Raw genomic sequence first — 21,482 nt, 5'->3', positions numbered from 1 at the left:
ACCATGGGAGCTATAGAAGCTACCTATACAAGTATCGTCATGACTTTAGTCTACATTGTCCGACATGTACAGAATATATAGAAGTCTCTGAAGTAGTACTTTATCATTGCTCTCATTGTTCAAGTATAAGGAAAAAGTTGAAGACCACATTTGGAGGTAGTCTCACAGTGGAAAATTTGACTGCTTTTATGTGGGAGTCTTCTTTAAAATAAAAAGCTCTCAGTGAAGCGTCAGATCTACTTGTAATTATGAAAAGATTGAGACATTTACAGCAGATTAGGTGTCAGTCAGACCGTACAATAGAGGAGACTTCCATAAAAGTCTTCTTCTCTCCCATGAAGTAATACTTAGCACAGTGGTCCCGTGAGAGAGACATGAGTTGGGAGTATGTTAAGATTAAAGTTCCGCACTGCGTTTTTCGATGTGGAGGAACATAAAACTATTGGGCAGTTTGAAACATTTTTAAGCTTTTCCCCAAGTAACGTAGTAAGAATACTTTCTTCACTAAACTTTCTCTATATTTTTCTTTCTCTCTCTCCCTTCCTCTCTCTTGGCTTCTCAATTCTAAAACGCCGAATTTTAAGGTAACTACTATAAAGATCACTTAGACTATGATTAGACGAGCACTCGTTTTGTCGCCCAAACTGGTTTGCGTGAGCGAAAAAATGACAAGGAAAAACGAAGCGATTGTGTCGCTCGTGCATGTTCAGATAAATGCATCTACGGATCAAATCAATGCCAAGACTTATTCGAGATGATGAAGAGATGCAAGCGGCTGTTTCGGTGGCACATGGTAAATGGCCGTGAAAATATGATAAGTAGTTTTTAATAACAAAAATGAAAAAATCTACGCAAAACCCAAACCAAAGACGCAAAATATGATATTTTAAGGGTTCAGCGTGGTCACCAGCCAGCTGTTCTAACGATTAAGTGGAGAATTTCCTGTAAAAGCGGTACATCGTTTCATTTTTGTGAAAGAAAATTTAAAACCAGGGCAAAAGTGAACCAGCACGATGTTTCAGAAGGCCTTTAGAAGAAAGAGGTAAGCCATAATCGCTTGATAGAGAGCATAGGATCTTCCAGCTAGATTTTGCTCCAGCACACGAGGCAAACGCTGCTCTGCAGCGGCTTAAAAGCAATATTCCTGCTTTCATAGCTGCAGCAGATAGATCGCTTGGAATTCCAGATTTGAATCCATTGGACTAAAATTTGTGCTTAAAGTTGAAATAGTTCACAGAAAAAAACTTAAAGTTGGATAGTCGGAAAAAAAAACTTTGGCTCGAGCAGCGTCAGTGAATCTTCTTGCCGAAAAATCGAGAAATCTGTCGCATTCTAAAAAATTTCAAAGGCTTAAAAGAGGGAAATTATTTCCATTGGTATTTATTTCTTACATAAGTAATTATAATTCTTATGCATCCTGGGGTAAAAACTGTATGATTTAATATTTATATATATTGTTCATACACCTTAAATTTCGATAGCACACCAAACCGCCAAAGGCTGGCCACAGCTTTCCATTGTCAAACTGCCACTTTCACATTTTATAGCAAATCGATTTCAATAAACTACAATTTTTGCGCGCTCACGCACGCCCGCACACAAATATTGTTAAAGCATTGTAAACGTAATTTTCCGCACAAAACTACAAATAAAAGGTAAGGAAAATGAGAAAAATTACGAAAAAGAAATGAGCAAAAGGAAAATATTGTAAAATACCGCTAGACTAGGTTTTGGGCGAAGTGACATTTCGACAGAGGGACACGAAAATACAGCAGCAATATAAAATCGGAACAACACACAGAGAAAATAACTGTAGATATACATTCGTACACATACAAGCAACAGCATATGTGTATGCGAGAAAGTAAAAAAAATGTTTGTCTATAAAAGCCAACTAGCGCAACATAGTTGTACATAAACCCTTGTAATAAAGCAAAAGAAGCAATTGGAGAGTAAGAAGAAGCAGAAAGCAAATCGTGAAAATGCCAAAGAGGAAAATTTGCTGCAAGCACGCAAGGACATTGTTATTAAACACACACATACACACAAACCAGTATATTGTATGTAGGGGCAGCAGAAGGCAGGGGTGTCAAAGGCATTTTACTACTTGAAAGTACATTCGTGTTGGTGTGTGTGTTTGTGTATTTGCAGCATTTGAATGTGTGCCATACAGGTCATTAGTTGTTGCTTGATGCTTTTGTAGGTCGTTTTTTAAGCTTGGCACATACTACTAGTATAATTTTATGTATGGGTGAATGTGTGCTTAAATAAGAAAAAATGTTAACTTTGAGTGCACCGAAGCTAGAATACCCTTTATAGGAAAATATTCCATGCAAAGGCTTGATTTCGATCGTTCAGTTTGTATGGCAGCTATATGCAAGAGTCGTCCGATCTGAAAAATTTTTCCAGAGATTGTTTCGTTGAGTAAGGCAATAAGCTATACCAAATATCATGAAGATACCTTGTAAAATAAAAACGTTTTTCATACATGGACTTGATTCCAATCGTTTAGTTTGTATGACAGCTATATGCTTTTGTGGTCCGATCTGATCAATTTGGAGATTATATATTTGATATAGAAAATAGGTCGCGTAAATTTTCATGAAGATACCTCGTCAAATAAGAAAGTTTCCCATACAAGGAATTGATAAAACTCGTTTAGTATGTATGACAGCTATATGTTATAGTGGTCCGATATCAACCATTTCTTTGGTGATTATACTGTTGTTTTGGAGAATAAGTCATGCCAAATTTCATACAGATATCTTTTCAATTACATAAGTTTCCCATACAAAGACTTGATTCCGATCGTTCAGTTTGTATGGGAGTTATAAGCTATAGTAGCCCGATCTCGACCATTCTTTCGGAGATTATGTCGTTGACAATAGGTCACGCAGAATTTCATGCAGATATCTCTTAAATTACAAAACTTTCCCATACAAAGACTTGATTCCGATCATTCAATTTAAATGACAGCTATATGCTATAGTGGATAGATATCGCTGGTTCCGACATATGAGCATCCTTTTGAGGAAGAGTGAACATATGCAAAATTTCTGATCAATATCTCAGAAACGAGGGTCTAATTCGCGTATATTCGGGAGGTAACTCACAGACGGATATGGCTAAATTGAATCAGCTCGTCACGAATAGTTTTGCTACGAATAAGCTACAGAGACCCTATAAAAAATATATTGATCATTTATATATTTCGTATAAAATATCCATCACTTCTGTGTGGCAAACTTAATCTACCCTGTTCAAGGTATAAAAATCCATTCTACTCCTCACTAGCCTGCCATGATGCCAACACACACCCATATACCTACCATATATGTATAAATACATAGGTATGTATAAGCGCAAGCACACACTCAAACTCAGCTTAGTTGATGCCAGCTGAATTATCCGCTTGATTTGTCGATTGCTCTAATTCCTTCTTAAACTCAATCAACAGTCGGAAGGCCAAATCATTTGTGTCAGGGTGATGGATGTGCGAGCGATTTTCTCATTCTCATTCTCCCTCGCATTTATTATTTGCTTTCTATGCGCCTCCTTAAAGCATTTAAAGGCGCATTGCGTGTGTGTTTTTATAAATTTAAAATTGTCATTTTATTGCAGTTTAATTGCATTAAAAAACCATAAAAATTTAACTTTTCAAACATCGATCTTTAATTTCGTTTGATATTTCAAATTTATTTCGGGTTATCCGCGCCGCAATTGTGTTGGGTTAATTTTTATCACCATTTGATTTACTCAATAAAGTTTAATTAGCCACTGTGGTGCATTTAATTGAAAACAGAATGCAATGTGGTTAACGTAGTTGCTTGGAGTGTTTGCGCGTGCGTGTGTGTAGTTGTTTTATGAAAATTTGTTAAGGTCAAGGTTTATGGACTCAAGAAAACTTTAGTGTTTGAGGGGTTAATTTTATGACTTCTGTGGTATTTACTCATAGCTTTTCTGGTTTAGTAGTTGAAAGTACTTTGATTACATGAGGCTAGTTAAAGAAAAGCAATTGAATTATTTGAGAACAGTATTGATATGAATGCTTTTAAATTTGAGTAAAATAAATCCCTTCTATATTCTATAGTAAAATTTTTATTCTCTCCGAACATGTTTGTTCATTTAATGGTTCTTGGTAACACTAAAAACTAGTCGAATGGCTTGAAAGTTTTATATACATATATTAATGAGAAGCATCGAGTTAAGTTTCGTTTATCCGTCTATCTTTGTTGGCTATAACTTGAAAAACCTTGATACACATATTTTCTGGTACACTATTCCAGAAAACGTCATCGAAAACCGCGAAACTGTTATCTGTTACCGTGAATAGAAATAGAGGGTATCATCATATCACTCATACTACTAAAGTCAAAGTGACCAAACTTAACAAAAATAAGTTTCTAGAAGTTCCTCATTATGTGCGAAAATCGTTAATATCGGATGTTAATTACGCCCTTTCGCAAATAACGCTAAGTTGAAGACTAATATAAGTGTAATGACACAGCCAACATGGAACAGAAAGCTTTCATAGAAATCGGTATAATTTGGTGAAGGAAAGTGACATTTCTCACTTTTAGTTGAAATCCAGTATCTCGAAACAAAAAAATACTCAACCAATTTCCGAAAATGTTCGGCTTACAGGATGATGAGGTTAGAACCATGCATTGTGATGGGGCCCCACGCCATAAATGAGTTGTCCACATGGAGGAGAGAGTGGAGAGAGCGTCACTGGCAGCAAGCAATCGGAACCTCTCCCGAGACAAATTCCGTCTCCTTGTCACCCTCTATACTGGGCACTACAAGCTCAAGAAACACTTGTCCAACATGGGCATAGTCTCTTGCGCAAACTGACGGTTTTACGACATGGAACCGGAAACTTCAGAACACCTTATTTTATATTGCTATCGGTCAACACTTCGGTCAACACTTTAGGTGTATTATTGAAATCCAAGATACTTTTACTGATAATAATGCGGCCCTGTGTCAGAAACTGATCAAATAGGGTAATATTTTCTCTACCTCTATATACTTGTTGACTTAATACCGTATATATTATATATGTACATATATCGGTCTCCAGTCTCCAGGCATTTCGGAGAGCGTATGTTCTGTTAATAATATGTTGTGATGACTAAAAATTGATAAAATTGGGGGTTCTTTCAAGTTTTTCAAGAGCATCGAAAAGGGTAGATTGTACAGATAATTCAACTTCTATATTTAGGTTAGGTTAGACTATGCTAAAAGGTCAATCATGTGGCAAAGGAAGATATGAATCCCACATTAAATACTGAATGCCGTGGTACCTAAATATGGAACAACTTAGAGCAAGTAGTTCAGTGGATCTTTTGCCTTTTACTATAATTCTAATTGTTGACCAGAGCTTGCTAAGCTCACACGAAGTAGTTTGATGCTATCAGCAGTGAGAATAGACACTCCCGGACGAACTATGATCGCACAGTGAGCAACATCAACGCTAGTATTGCTACTCTGCTATGGAGCGACGGTTCAACACTCTAACAGACGCTAATCTTCGGGGCAAACAACTATTGCGCCTGCTACCTTAATGGTAGATACCTCTGGTTGAAGAACACTACAGTGATCCGATTGTGAAACTATGCTTGACGAAGAGATCCTTTCAGCAAACTCCGCCTGCAACCGTTCCACTAAGTTTCAATCCATCCGTGAAAAACCTCATTATGTCACTTCTCCAGCGACTTTGTCTTACTAACATATCTGTCCTCGGCATGTGAGCAAAAGAAACGCTGTGAGGCAATGATTTCAAGAGCTTCGCGACAATACACCTTCAGACTATATAGTTATAAAGCAAGATTTTTACAATAAAGCCATAATAAACAGTTATATGTATAATGTTATCTGAGCAAATAATATTCTCCTAGTCTAAAAGTTATCTTGATTACTACAAATCTTTCATTACTACAATTCTTTCATACAGGTGGTACACTCTCAAAGTTCTTTCTATTGAAACTAAGCAACTAATAATCAGAGTTTTTTGAAAGCGAAATGTTAACAGTTGACAATTATTCATACCCAGAAAACTTTGACTACATATAAGGGATCACGGCATCGCCGATAGCTGACTAATTTTGTTGGGTGTTTCTGAAGTAACATATTTCTCTGGACTACGATAGGTTTTAGCTGTACTACGGCTTCCCATAATCGACAATAACTTCTGGACTGTGCGACATTGTAAGCTTTATGGATTATCTTTATTACCACAAAAATCAACAGGTGAAAAGGGTATACCTCTACTTCGGTGTGCAAGGAAGATCAAAGTAAGTTGTCTGAGATGTCGTTCAACTTCACGACCTTTATTAAGGAACCTCTGAACTTTTATTCAACTAAAAGAATCATTGAATATGTTAAATACCTTATACATGAATATTTATTAAACTTTTTGAAGCATTCTGAAATTTGAACTAGGTGTTCCACAAGTTCACAACCTATGTCAGCACTTTTCAAATGGTAAAAATTGTTGTCAGTTTAGAAAAAGCAAAAGAATTTATCGCTTTTACGAAAGGTTGCCTAGAAAATGTTCAAACAATTAAAATAATGTTATAATTATATTATATATAATGTGGAGGATTGGCAAGTGGAACACCTAACACACGATCACATCGCTCAGCCTACTGATGTGAACGCGACAAATTATATTTTTAAACAGCCCCTTTGTGAGGGCTAATCATTAAGCTTAGTCAGCCGGAATGATTTGGTTGAGATTCAAAACACAACAGGTTTGGTTCATGTATGCTCTGAATCCGTCCTTTATTGAAAATATAAGGGTATTTATACATTTTGGTGTAACTGACTCTTCCATGACTCCGCCCCGTGTATTTCCAGTCAAAACCCGGAAAAGTATAAAGGCAGCCAATCAAAGTGATTGCTGACCTTGCAGAATGCATTACAATGCGACTATACTGTTTACTCATTAGGTTGCAACACTTGTTATTTTTAGAGTGCATTGACCGTGTTGTTTGCACATATTGATTGCAACATAGAAAATATTATTATTGAATTTCGTCTCGTTTGTAATGCGAAACTCTTTTGTGTATGTCGCTTTGCTTATGTATTCTTGTGTGATCTTTACAAATGTGACTAATTCATGAATTTGCTTATTATAATTTATGAGTGCTTGGTAAGTGGCATTTAGGTAGGACCACTACACCCTTGCCCTTGAGAAAAATTTATTACGTGAAAAGAATGAACGGAATGATTTTTTTTTTTGGTGAAGTCATGGAGTCGCTTTACATTGTTATGTATTTTTTTTTTTTTTTTGCTTTTGTTTGCATTTTATGTGTTGTGTGTTTACAGAATATGACACTTAATTTTTGAGTGTTGTTATTTTTATAATGTGGGTTTGTTGTTAAAATTTTTTTTTTTTTTTTTTTTTTTTTTTTTTTTTTTTTTACTTATGGTAACGTGAGTGTATGTACATAAATATAAGTGTGTTTATTTTGGTTATCTTCTTAGCGTATCTTATTTGTAACATATGATTAGAAAGTGTGAGTAAAATATTTGTATTTATTAATAGCTAATGTTTGCATATGCCTAATTTATATTCAATTTTGTTTTTGTTCTACATATGTGCCTAAGTATTTTTTTAATTGGTTATTGTGGAACTCTTTACATTTATTTTTTATTTTAACAATTGAATTTGTTCCATTTGTATTTACAATGTTGTATGGCCCGTGGTATGGACTCTGGGGTTTTAGTTTATTTTCATTTTTTATGTACACCATGTCTCCGATTTCAAAATTTGATTTGTTTGTGTTTTTGTCATATTCTTGTTTTCTTTTAATTTTTACCGCGTTTATTAGTTTTCTGGCATTTGTAATTGAGTTTTTTAGACGACTATGCAATTCGTTCGCATAATTGTCAATGTCATAACATTTATTTTCTTTATTTATTTTGTCGCTTGGTAGTGACGGCAATTTTCCATACACCAATTCATAGGGTGAATAACCAGTGTCTGTGTGTGGTGTTGTGTTAAATGCAAATGTATAATATGGTATCCACTTATGCCATTCGTAATCGTCAGCAAAGGTGAGTAAATATTCGTTTAATTTTCTGTGGTTTCGTTCTAGTGACCCAATTGTTTGATGGTGATACGGAGCTGAGAATATTTGCTTCGTATTCAATAATGTGCACACGTTGTGCATTAATTCATTAACAAATTCTGTGCCTCTGTCTGATTTCAATGTTTGTATGAAGCCATGCTTCAGAATAAGTTGTTCGACTAGTGTTGTTGCAATTGTTTTTGCGTCTTTTGTTTCAATGGGATGAGCTATGACGAATTTCGATAAATCGCATTGCATCGTTAATATGTATCTGTAGCCGTTTGAGATACGAAGTGGGCCTATTGTGTCGATTGAGACTGTACTGAAGGTTGATGTCGGCGTGTCTGTCACTACGAGCGGTTCTTTAATGTGTTTTGTTGTTTTATTCTGTGCACATTTCGTGCAGTTGTTTATAAATTCTTTTACCATTTGCCGCATGTTTTTCCATGTGTATCTTTGTTTCAATTTTAAAATTGTCTTCCTAACGCCTAAATGACCTGATATGTTGGAAGTATGGAATTCATCTATTAATTTGTATTTTAATATTGTACTTTTTATTTCTTCTGGAGCTCTATATAATATTATGTTTAGTGGCGCGCTTTTCTTGTTTTCGATTTTATTAAATTTTTCTTTGAATGCATTCATATCTATATTCTTTAATATATATTCCTGTTCACAAATGGCTAGCTCCTTTATATGTGAATTGTGCATAGCACTATGTAGTTTCTCCAACATTGAATCTAGTTTCAAAGGGTCATCGCTACATGTAACTTGCACTTCTTTATTAATTATTTCAATCGTAACGTTACTTTCTTTATCAATTTTAAATTTCAATTTTTTCAAATTCTTTACGTCATTAAAAGATGTACATTCCCATATGTGAAGTTGATCAGACTTCTTAGGAGATGTATCTTTAATGCGTTTCCCGGGTATATGTTCATGCGCTTTATATTCTATATTTCTTTGCGCTTTTATATTTTCATTATTGCATGCATGCTTAATTTCTTCATTTTTATTAATTTTTGCGGCCTTGCTCCTTGTTAATATGTTAATTTTTATATCTTCCACGTCATTTTCTGTAGTGGGTATCATTGCTTTAAGTGTGTCGCTATCTATTTTGATGCGTGACAGTGCATCTGCGTTCGTGTTTATTTTGCCTTGTTTGTAAATAATTTCGAAGTCATATTCAGATAAATCTATTCTGATTCTTGTCATTTTTGATGACGGATTTTTATGTGTAAATAGTGAAACTAACGGCCTGTGGTCGGTTACGACTATAAATTTTCTGCCGTAAAGGTATGTCCTGAATTGGGTGATGCCCCAATGAATTGCTAATAACTCTTTTTCAATTATGGGCTTGTTGATGTCGTGTTTTTGTAAGACTTTGCTTGCATACGCGATTGGCAAATCATGACCTATTTCGCCTTGCGATAGTATCGCTCCTAGGGCAAAGTCAGATGCGTCAGTTGTTAATATAAATAGTTTGTCGAAATCTGGGTATTGAAGAATAGGTGGGTTTATTAATTTGTCTTTTAATGTGTTAAATGCTTTTTCGCATTCTTCTGACCAAATGAATGGTTGTCCCTTTTTTAACAGTGTGTTTAAACATTTTGCTGTTAGTGCAAAGTCGGGTATGAATCGTCTATAGTAATTGCAAAATGCAATGAATCTTCGTGTTTCATCTGCATTCGTTGGTGTGGGGTACTTGCGTACAGTATCGCATTTGGCAGGGTCAGTTTTGACACCTTTATCAGTGATTAAATGTCCGAGGTAGAGGACTTCTGGTTTCAAAAATTGACATTTACTGGCATTTAGTTTTAGGTTATATTTCTTTAATCTTTCAAATACTTCTATTAAATTTTTGTTATGGTGTTTGATTGAACATCCAAATACGATAATGTCGTCTACATAGAGAAAAGCTTCTGATTTTAATCCTGATAGCGCTATTGTCAACATGCGTTGGAAGCTATTTGATGAAATCTTTAATCCAAAAGGTAGTCGTTTGAACTGATAGTGGCCATCTTGTGTGGAGAATGCTGTTGGTGGTCTAGAGTCGGTGTCTAGTGGGATTTGGTGAAAAGAACTGGTCATATCTAAAGTTGTGAAATATTTTGCTCTTCCAAGCGTGTCCAAGATGTCTTCTAGTCTTGTTAATGGGAATTTGTCGTTGACGATTTTGTCGTTTAGTTTTCTATAGTCTACTACTAGTCGCCATTTTTGGTTGCCATTTTCGTCATTCTTTTTTGGTACTAGGAGTAATGGGGAATTATAGGGGCTAACTGATGGTTCGATAATATCGTCTTCAATTAAATTTTCTATTTGTTTTTGAATTTCTTCCTGCTGCGAATACGGTAGTCTATAATTTTTTATGTAAACTGGTGAATTGTCTATGAGATTTAGCTTTTGTGTATAAAAAGAGTTTGTGGAAAGACTTTCGCCTTCGAGATGGAATATTGATTGATACTTTTGGAGTATTTCGTGTAGCTCGTTTTCTGTTTGTTTGTCTACGTTACCTAATTTTAATTCTTTTATTAATTTATTGAAGCGGTTGCTGTTGTAAATATTCGGTTTTTGATATGCTGTCATAATATTGTAATCTGATAAATTCTCTGTTATACATTTTATTTGTTTAATTTTAGCTGTATGATTATTGACATTTATGATTTTTATGTGGCAATTGCCTTTTGCAGGTGCTATTGAATTGGCTAGGAATACTCCCTGTTCTATTTCCTGATTTAAAATTATGCTATCTTCGTTTATATTTAGATCTATTGGTACTATAACCTCTGTTCTGGGCGGTACTTCTAAGATTCTATTTGACTGTATTTGTGTATCTATTATTAACGTGTGTTCATAGTTGTTAATTGTTGCAGTTAGAGTGAATGTTTCGTAGTCAATTTTGCATAAATGTGTGACTAAAAAATCTCTGCCTAAAATTCCATCGGTTGTGGTGGGGAATTCGTCTGTGACTAAATGAAAATCAATGCTAGTGCTATCTTTTCCTACTTGAAAAGCTAGCTTAGCTGTGCCTAATGAAGTGATTTTTGTCTTTTGTGATTCCCGTTAAATTGCTTTTATTGTTACTATCGTAATCGAATTCATTGTTGAAAGGGTTTTTGCATATGGATATGTCAGCTCCTGTGTCGATTAGAAATGTCATGGGTTTGTTGAATTGTGTATTAAAAATTGTAATGAAATTTGTTAAATTCTGAGTGATGACATATATTTTATTTATATTTGTATCTTGCGAATACCCGGAGGAGGTTAATTGTCGTCCTCCGGGTCGCCTACGTTTCCCTGGAATTGCAGGAAATTTACGTGGCGACCGTTTCTGTTGAATTGAGCACCTTGTCTATTATTATTGGGCCTGTTGTTGTAGTTATTACTATTGGTCGGTCTAAAATTGTTGCGGTTGTTGTTGTTATAATTGTTTTGTCTTTGTACACTATTATTATTATGAAAAGTGTTATTGTTGTTATTATTCCTAAGATAATTGTCATTTCTGAAATTATTGTTAGTATATCTGTTGAAATTGTTGTTGCTTGAATTGTTGTTGTTTCTAAAATTGTTGTTATTGGGGTATCTCCTTTGGTCATTGGTGCGATTATTGTATCGTTTATTATTTGAGATAATCATAACTCTTGAATTGTTGTTTTCAATAACCTGTTCAAGTTCTAGGGCTAGGTCCACCGCTATGTCTAGCGATTTTGGAAGTGCGGAGAAAAACAGTTTGTTTGAATTGGTCGTTTTAAAAACCATTTTTAAATACAGTTAAGCTGTATTGCTCATTTAGTTGGGTGACGAGTGCTTTTTGTTCAGTAGTGGCATTAGGGCCAATTTGTGATATTTGAAGTTTATTTAGTTCAGATATTAAATAGAGAATTTTATTTTTGTAATTAGTTATATTTAGGTTTCTTTGTGTTAAGCTGGCTAGTTGATTTTGTAGTTTTGGTATAGTTGTCGTGCTTTTATATTTATTTGTCAATAAGTTTTTTAGGTCTTCTAGTGTTGTGGGCGGTTGTATTGCAGTTATGTTCGTTTCGTACTATTTGTGATAGTTTTACATAAATAATAAAGTCAATCAGTGCTATTTTGCCTGTAGGTGTTAATCCATTGTAGACTATTTCTACAATTTTTAGAAATGATTCTAACTCTTTATGATTTCCCGAAAAGTTGGGAATAGCTTTTGTAGCCATTTCTAAATTGAATTCAGACATGGTTCTTGTTGTGGTATGGGATTCAGTGTTTGAATTTTCAGAATTCGAAGTGATTGGTGTGGATATTGAGTGTGGTATTGACATATCAATGTTGTAATGCGCTAGAATTTTTATTAATTTGTCTCGCAAATGCCAGAAAATTTCTAAACATATATCTTTGTGTTCTTTTGATAATTTCTCTTTGTATACATTTAGTATACTTCGTATTGATTCGAGTGTTACGAATAGTGTTTGCAGACGCTTTTGCACTGTGTCTTCTTTTATTTTTATAGTTTTATTTAAGCATTTATATGCTCTATTGAAATTTTCTTTCTCAATTAAAATATGCTGATAAATTTTTTGCCATGTGGCCATTATATATTTTTATTCATATTTATATTTGTGCCTGTTGTCTAACAAGGCTACGCTTTAGTTTGTTGAAAATTTGCTTTATGATAAATGATAATATGATAATTGTGACAATTATTGTTAGAAAAATTTCTAAATAGCTTGTGCTTGTAATGTTGTCTTTTAAAATATTGTTATTATTATTATTATTATTGAAGTTGGAAGTTTCTTTATTTTTTTTATCAATTGCATTGTTCACTTCGTATCCTGTGAATACGAGTGTGATTGAGGTAAGTATTTTACTCCAAACTCCCATTTTAAAAACGTAATATGTATTTGATAAAGTATTAATTAATATATTTTTAAAGTTTTTTTAAATTAATAAGCTGCTTCTGTACCTCCCTCTTTGTGTCTGTGCTGGTTGACAGGTTGAGCTGATGGTATAAGATCGCCTTGGCTCTGCGTTGTTGGAATCTTCTGCCGGCGCGTTTCCTTTTTTCCCTTGGTGGTGGTGTAAGAGGGCGTTTTATCGCCTGCTGTCGACGCGTATACTCTTCGATTGTTATAGGTTTGGGGCCCGCGTCTTTTGGGGTCGGCACGTATGCTGGTTGTTGGGTGCTATCGTCCGTCGTGGTGGCTGCTGGTGTGTATTGTTGTGCTCTCAATAGCCTTTCGTACTTCAGTTTGAGGGCGTCAAATGCTGCTTTTGGTACGAATTCGGTGTGTTGGTCCTCTGGTGCCATGTAGATGATTGAAGTAATTTGCAGTAGTGGGCTGATGAAATGTTGTTGCTGCAGGATTTGAAATTATGTCCTTCGTTCAATTGGACAGTTTGATGTGTGTACCAGTAAATTTGGTTCGAGACTGCAGTAATAAAATTTAATGAAAATAGGATCAGCAGACAGGATCAAAAGTTTTGGTTCGCAGGATCGCCATGTGGAGGATTGGCAAGTGGAACACCTAACACACGATCACATCGCTCAGCCTACTGATGTGAACGCGACAAATTATATTTTTAAACAGCCCCTTTGTGAGGGCTAATCATTAAGCTTAGTCAGCCGGAATGATTTGGTTGAGATTCAAAACACAACAGGTTTGGTTCATGTATGCTCTGAATCCGTCCTTTATTGAAAATATAAGGGTATTTATACATTTTGGTGTAACTGACTCTTCCATGACTCCGCCCCGTGTATTTCCAGTCAAAACCCGGAAAAGTATAAAGGCAGCCAATCAAAGTGATTGCTGACCTTGCAGAATGCATTACAATGCGACTATACTGTTTACTCATTAGGTTGCAACACTTGTTATTTTTAGAGTGCATTGACCGTGTTGTTTGCACATATTGATTGCAACATAGAAAATATTATTATTGAATTTCGTCTCGTTTGTAATGCGAAACTCTTTTGTGTATGTCGCTTTGCTTATGTATTCTTGTGTGATCTTTACAAATGTGACTAATTCATGAATTTGCTTATTATAATTTATGAGTGCTTGGTAAGTGGCATTTAGGTAGGACCACTACAATAATTTTAAAATTGATTTTAAAGATAGTATTCTTTGGAGCATAAGTATGTATATTGTACTTACAGCTTTATTAACCTCATGAAATTTTCCTAAGTGTTGACGAGATGTTTCATATACAGGTTTATTAGCTTAAGAAAGTATTCCTAAATTTTTACAAGGTGTTTCACAAGTTCAAATCTTCGATTTTAAGAAAGACTGAAGAAAAGTGGAAAAATTTAAACGGACGTTTGTATTAATGAACGTAAATCTCAAGTTATTACTGCAAGAAGCAGGTTACATATCTCTTAACCAGGTATTTCACAAGTTCAAAAATTTATTTCAATGGCGTTTCACAAGTTCACTTCCGTTTCTAAGAAATTCTTCGAAGAAAAAGTTGAAAGTATTAAAAGTAAAGTTTGTATTAACTCTACAAATAAATATATTTATACTAACATCGAAAATATTCCATGAAGTACATACATTTAAAGTACTGTGCATACAAGTTCCGTTATTATCGATTGCCTTTTGACGAATTCGACTATTTCCCCCGTGGTTTAAGAGTACATAATTACATTGGAACAAATTTGGGCAATCAAATCGATAAATAAATAAGCAGATGAACAAACGACAACAAACGTCAATTACAGAGAAGAAAAAAAAGTACAAAAACAACAATAACGTAGAGATGTATGAACGAGGTGTTATGTTGGTGGTGTGGGACGGGCACGAAATTGCTATTTGTAGACGATTTTCTGCTAAACACACACACATAAGTGGGCATGTTTAGACATCCTCGCCGCATGGGAAACGGATACACAGTAGAAGTTCACATAATTAAATTGACATTAGATGCCGTTAACTTATCTAATGTCGTTAACGCGAAACGTATGTGCAGATTGTACACGAGGGTCACAACGAAAGAAGGTGGCCAGAATCAGAGAGTGAGAGAGAGTGAGTACATATATTTACGTATGTTTGTAGCGCTTCGAGTAGCGTAAACAAAAAACAGAATTTAGATAAACTTTTGCCCCCAATTGCCTTATAAAGCACACACACACACACTTACACTTATAAATATGAAGTACACTGCGGCGCATACGAAAGCGCAGTGTGTACACATTTAACTATTTGAAGCACCCAAGCAGTTGAATGGGAAATATTTTGCAGCGCTCACTTTCCCTGCAACCGGCGACGGAACGCCAACAGCGTTTATCTAGCGACCAAAAAGTAAATTAAAAACACATTAAACACATGCGTGGAAATTAAATGAAATTTCAAGCAGAAAGTAGACAACAAGGACACTGGCGCAATAACTGTATACATATATCTACTCACAGTACCCACACACACACTCTAACACACTCTAGCACACCCACTCTCCCACTTAAGTAGTTAGCCAAGTAAAGTGGAAGATGTTGAACAAATTGCTGGATTAGAGAGACAGGCAGAAAAGTGCCGTTGTTGTTGTTGTTGTCGTCGTTGTTGTAGCGCTTGTCTGTTGGCAGCACTAGTGGGTAGAACAGCAACTTACTCGACTTTCAAAGTTTTGTAGGTGTAAGCAAACACGCACACACACGCGAGCAGTAAAGAGTGTGCTGAGCACACACATATATACACATGTATATATGTACATATATCTATATACTGGTATATGCACATATACAAGTGCGCTTAAGCTTAAGCTCGCAAGCATGCATACATTTACTTAAGTGTGTGAGTGGGTGTATGTGTGTGTGTGGTTAAGTGCCTCTGGTGTTAACAAGGCTGTAAAAGCATTTAAACAAATTCAATACAGCTGTGGGTGTTATAACTATAACGGGTTGATAGGTTGCTTTCAATTTTTAATTATTTCTAAGAGTTCTGCAAGTGGCCGCAGAAAAGTATTCAAAGTTTACAGTGCTCAAACTTATGTAATAGGTGGTGGGATGTACATATACTCTATAGAAGATGAGACTATTGAGATTACGCTTAGTTCGGTCCACCTACCAAGTGTGTTAGTTGAATATTATTGAAAAATCGTCTGTGCTTGGTTTAGAATGAAGTGTTTGCGACTTTTTCTCTGAAATTATCTATGGTGCTATGAAATATTGTATTATACTTTTAGGGTTTACAACTATAGTACAGATCTAGAGTTAGTATAGGTTTGAAAATCACTGCAGCTTTGTTTCGAATGAAGTATTTCGGACCAGAGACGGAGTTTCTCGCAAAATCTTATGGTACTAAGAAATATTATAGTATACTTTTAGGATTCACAACTTTAGCAGAGCCCTAGAGGTGGTATAAACCTGAATATCACTTCAACGTGGTGTCGGATGAAGTATTTTAGACCTTAGACGTACTTTCTTTCAATATCCTACTATGCTACAAAATATTGTAGTATACTTTTAGGGTTCACAAATTTGATCTGAGATATAGAGTTAGTATAAATCTGAAAACCATTACAACTTGAAAACTTGGTTTCGGATGAAGTATTTTGCACCTGAGACGTGCTTTCTCCCAAAATCCTATTATGCTGCAAAATATTGTAGTCTACTTTTAAGGTTAATAACTCTTATTCTGAAATCTAGAATTAGTATAGATCTGAAAATTACTGCAATGCTTGGTTTCGAATGAAGTATATCGGGCCGGGGACGGATTTTCTCTCAAAATCCTTTGATCCTACTAAAACTTGAGTAGAGATGAAGTGTTTGCATATGTTAAAAGATTATGGAAGCCTGATCTCAGATACAGCGTTTTCACCTTGAAGTGGATATTTCTTAAATGGTTTCATGGGGCCCTGATGTTCAGTTGCATACTTTTAGGATTCACAACCTAAATAAAAGTAGATCTAAAAGCAATTCTGTATTACAGTGCAATATTTGGAGACATATTTCAAAGAAAACACGGATAAAATGAAAAACTCGACCATAAGATATTCTATTCGTCGGCGACACTCTTTTATCATCTTGGAGAGAGTGTGCGGTGGTTCTGCTAGGTGTGCTCTTTCTCAGGTCTGATGTATAAACACCTCAAGCCCAAGAGGTACCTGTCCCTTCATTAGATAATGGGGAGTTGGAGTACACCTTTGGCCTGGTTAGGTCTAAAAGTCCCCAGGTTTGAACGGAGAGAAGTGCAAATGCTTGTGGACGATCATTCTGGAATAAGTGCATCTAGGAGCGATGCTTTCACGCAAGTGGAAAAGTGCTTAAGTTTTTTCTCTCCTGAAGTGATCTTTGCTCTATCGGGGCATCAGTTTCCTTCCAGTGTATGGAAAAGTGCTGGAGTTACATTAGTTACGTTGGAACGGCTTCAGGAGCACGGGGTATGAGGTCGAATAGGCAGTATGGGTTCAGGTAAGAACACAGTAGAGAAGATGCCTGGTTTTATGTTCTGAATGTTGTTAGGAGAATATCAACCAATATGTCCTTGGCCTTCGAGGGGGAATCCGACTACCTAAGCTGGGAGCGAGTGCTGTAACGACTGGAAGAGCTTGACTGTCCGGAAATAACTCTTTGGAGTTCCTTTTCGGACGGAAAATTCGAATGGTTCGTGGCCCGCAGAGTACCATCTGTGATCCATATATTTGGAATTTCTTGATGGACTCTCTGTTTGTGCAATTTTTAGGAATTGTAAATACTTGATGGAAAAACGGTTACAATGGTGCTTAAGGTCAGAAAGCATTTTTGCAAAAAAGGTAAGTGTGTCCCTTCCACGCTGCCAATTGACACCGAAAATGCCTGACATTTTTAGGGCGCTGGTCAACAAATTGATTTGATCAGCTTAAATATTGATTTCTATATAAATCAATAATGATTGAAAGGCCTTCAGATCGGCTAGATTAGGTTAATCTGGTAGGCTTGTGAGCCACGCATAGGCCAGTTTTGGTCCGTAGCGTTGCCAGATGGGGTGTCGTTACGTTTGGCAGACTGATAAGATCAATCCATAGTACTCTAACCTTCCTTGCCTTGCTCTCGTTTAGATCGTCGTAAAGACAATATATGGGTTTATCAATGTCGGTTACGTTACCGGTATCATCACTCTTGGAATCAGCATAAGCTAACTTAACTTCTTGCTTCCTTAAAATCAATTGGGCTGTTCACGATAAGGTGGTTATCGGGTTATGTGGTTATGTGATTAAGTAAACAACAACAAAATGCGTTATGACAAAATAACCAAAGTTGACCAACCTAGGCCCTTGTTTACAGATTATGTGGTTATTTGGTTATTTCCAGTGTTAGAAAGTCGTTGGAATTTTACTAAATGGCAGCACAAAAAATAAATAAAACTAAGCGAATGGCATTTCCATTTTGATTTTCTTATTGGAAAATCTGCTATTAACAGCTGTTTTTTGTTTACAATCAGCAAATTATGCAAGATGTCTGCAAATTTTATACAAAGCATTTTTTGAACCCTTAAAATTCGGATTATTTAATAAGCACATATGTACCTTCAATAAAGTCCATTTCCTGAATAGCAGAACTTATTTTAAATTCGATTCTTTTGCTTTTTAAACTTTGTTTAGGCATTTTATAAGTTGGAATTTCATTGAACTAAAATTGTAAACAATGAACAGCTGTTTGTGTAAAAATAAGCAGATAACCATACAACATAGGGTGCTCACGGAGCATTGAGGTTATTTTTAATCTAATAATCACATAACCCGATAACCACCTTACCGTGAGCAGCCTAAATATAACTTTCTTTATCACAAAATCGACTAGTTATGAACTAGATCTTAGTTACCAGTAACGGCAGCAAACCACCGACATCTGCAATGTTCGCGCGTGTGCGCTTAGCGCCAATAAAAGTTTTAATGCGGTAACAGTAAATCCATTTTGCCTACTTTACCGCCAACAACTGATAAATTACTATTACTTCAACTACTCGAGCTTGCTCTTCATCAACTTTTACTTACACGCTTACTATATAAATAGATAGTTATATACATATATACTCAAGTATATATCCACAGCTGATCTACAATGTGCAGCATACGGAACTTGGCATTAGTTATCACGCTGTACTTATTGTTTTTGCAAGGCAAACTTAATAATAATGAGCAAATCAAAGTTTTATTGCGCCCCTTTCACTTTTCTCCGCACACAAACACACACACATACATACTTCCTAGTTTATACTTGTATAATATATGTACATATAACGGCAAACTCGGGAAATCCTTCGTATGTTTCCTACAACTAATTGTTGTTGTGGCATAAGTTGCTTGCTTTTGTTGTTTTACTTACTTTGACTCACACAAAAATCGATAGACTCGCGTTTTTTCGTCTCGTCGACTGCTGAGGCGCGGCAGCGCTTAAGTGACTGCTCAGTTCGCGTACAGAATTTTAGCCATTTATTTGCGCGTTGCGCGGCCATTGCCATTAGCTGTCACGTCAGCCAAGTAGCTTAGCCAACTTTGTAGCCACACTTTGGCCGCTTTTGTTGTTGTTGTTCTTGCTTTTTGTTTTTATTGTTGTGGATTCTCTATTATTTGCTTATTTTGTTGTTGGTAGCATATTTTCGTCCTTTTTTTGGTATGCTTCGCTTATTGTTGTTGTTGTTTATTAAATTGATTTTCTTGTACAAATTTTTATTTTACCGCTGCGTAAGCGCATCTCCATTGGGGCAAAGTTTCGCACGCATTTTTTCACTTTGCGCCACTTTTTGTGGTGTTTAAGCTTTTTTCTAAATTTATTTTTGTGTTTTCAGTTTTTGCCGCTGCAAGTTGCTTGCGCGGCAATCTTGCTTGTGCTCCTGCTGCTTCTTCTAGCTAGTCTCCTGGCCACAACTGTGGCGGCGTTATTTTCATAAGCGGTTTATGTTTAATTTGCTGCCGCTTATTTTATCAACTTATTATTATATGCGTGTTGTTGTTGTTATTGTTTTTTCTACACTTTCGCCCGCAACAACACGTTCTGTTAATTTTTATTTCTCTCACTAACCACTAATTGTTGTTGTGTGCGTTTAGTGAATTTGTCCGTTTTATTTCGCAAAGTTTGTCTGCTCCGTCATTTTAAGCGGCGTTACTCAATGCTTTCATGTTTTTGTTGCGCCACACTAATTTCCATAATTTCAAATTTTCTTAGCTTTTCCGTATATTTGCTTATCACAACTTTTTTCCTTAACAACGGTACTTGTTGTTGTTTTTTATTCGGCTGTACTTTAAATGTTTGAAATAAAAGTTCGCGTTTTTAGCATTTTTGACGCGTAATTAATTGTATCTCCAGTTTTCGCGTTACTTTTCCTGTTTGTAGGTTTTCAGTACCTACAAAATTTCGCCGATTTGCATTTTTTTCTTCTCGAAAAGCTTACAAAGTAAAGTGTTCTACGAATTAATCTGCACTCGTTGTAAGCTGCAATTAAAAACAAGAGAGAATGCCAATTAAGTGTTGTGCATAAATATTGCATGTAATAAAAATTAGGTATAGCCGAAATTCAACAGTGGGACTTCGTGTCAAAATATTTAAAAAGTTGCAGCAAATTTGGTTCTATGTTTACCAAAGATATTAAAACAGGGGTTAATGATTTGAAGTTTCACAAAAAAAAAACACAGAGAACAACAAAAACCGTTCACCGAAACATAGGTTCCCATACGCGCCTGCGAATCCTCTCAATTTCCAACCAGGATGGGTCGAAAGCTGGAGGATGAAGGCAGGTGTAGAAATTCTCTGAGAGCTATTCACTTGGGAGTGCTCATAAACATAAACCGGTCTTAAACGAAGTATCTTCTGGATAGTCACCACTTGAGTGAGAAAGCGAATCATTCGGGGACTGTGTCGAGCTGGAGTGTTTTCATCCATCCGGACAACATGACCTAGCCAGCGTAGCCGCTGTCTTTTAATTCGCTGAACTATGTCAATGTCGTCGTATATCTCGTACAGCTCATCGTTGCATCGAATGCGATATTCGCCGTGGCCAACGCGCAAAGGACCATAAATCTTTTGCAGAACTTTTCTCTCGAAAACTCGCAACGTCGACTCATCGGTTGTTGTCATCGTTCAAGCCTCTGCACCATATAGCAGGACGGGAATTATGAGCGACTTATAGAGTTTGGTTTTTGTTCGTCGAGAGAGGACTTTACTTTTCAATTGCCTACTCAGTCCGAAGTAGCACCTGTTGGCAATAGCAATCGTGCGTTGGATTTCCAGGCTGACATTGTTGGTGGTGTTTATACTGGTTAATGATAATGATAACTACTACAACTTCAAAGTTGTGACTGTCAACAGTGACGTTCGTTCACTTTCGGACCCATTTGCTTTGCTTCCGTGCGTTTAATATCGAGAAAGCGGAACTAACGGCGCGAGTGATGAGGCCGATGATATCAATATCATCGGCATACGCCAGCAGCTGTACACTCTTATAAAAGATTGTACCTGCT

The 21,482-nt window shown here is 35.9% G+C and overlaps 1 protein-coding gene across 3 annotated transcripts in view; it reads right to left on the bottom strand.

Annotated features, from left to right (window-relative positions):
* Positions 1-20,452, bottom strand: part of LOC105233382 (discoidin domain-containing receptor 2) — a 486,209-nt gene extending 465,757 nt beyond the window's left edge. For all 3 annotated transcript variants that reach the window (XM_049457497.1, XM_049457512.1, XM_049457502.1), the window contains exon 1: positions 19,351-20,452. The gene's annotated coding sequence lies outside the window, so the exon portion shown is untranslated. The remainder of the gene's footprint in view (positions 1-19,350) is intronic.
* Between the last annotated feature and the right edge of the window lie 1,030 nt (positions 20,453-21,482).

Source organism: Bactrocera dorsalis, chromosome 1 (assembly GCF_023373825.1).
Source record: "Bactrocera dorsalis isolate Fly_Bdor chromosome 1, ASM2337382v1, whole genome shotgun sequence".
In the NCBI taxonomy this organism is placed as follows: Eukaryota; Metazoa; Arthropoda; class Insecta; order Diptera; family Tephritidae; genus Bactrocera; species Bactrocera dorsalis.
Note: the sequence above shows the minus strand (reverse complement) of the source record. Positions and strands in the feature narration are given on the sequence as shown.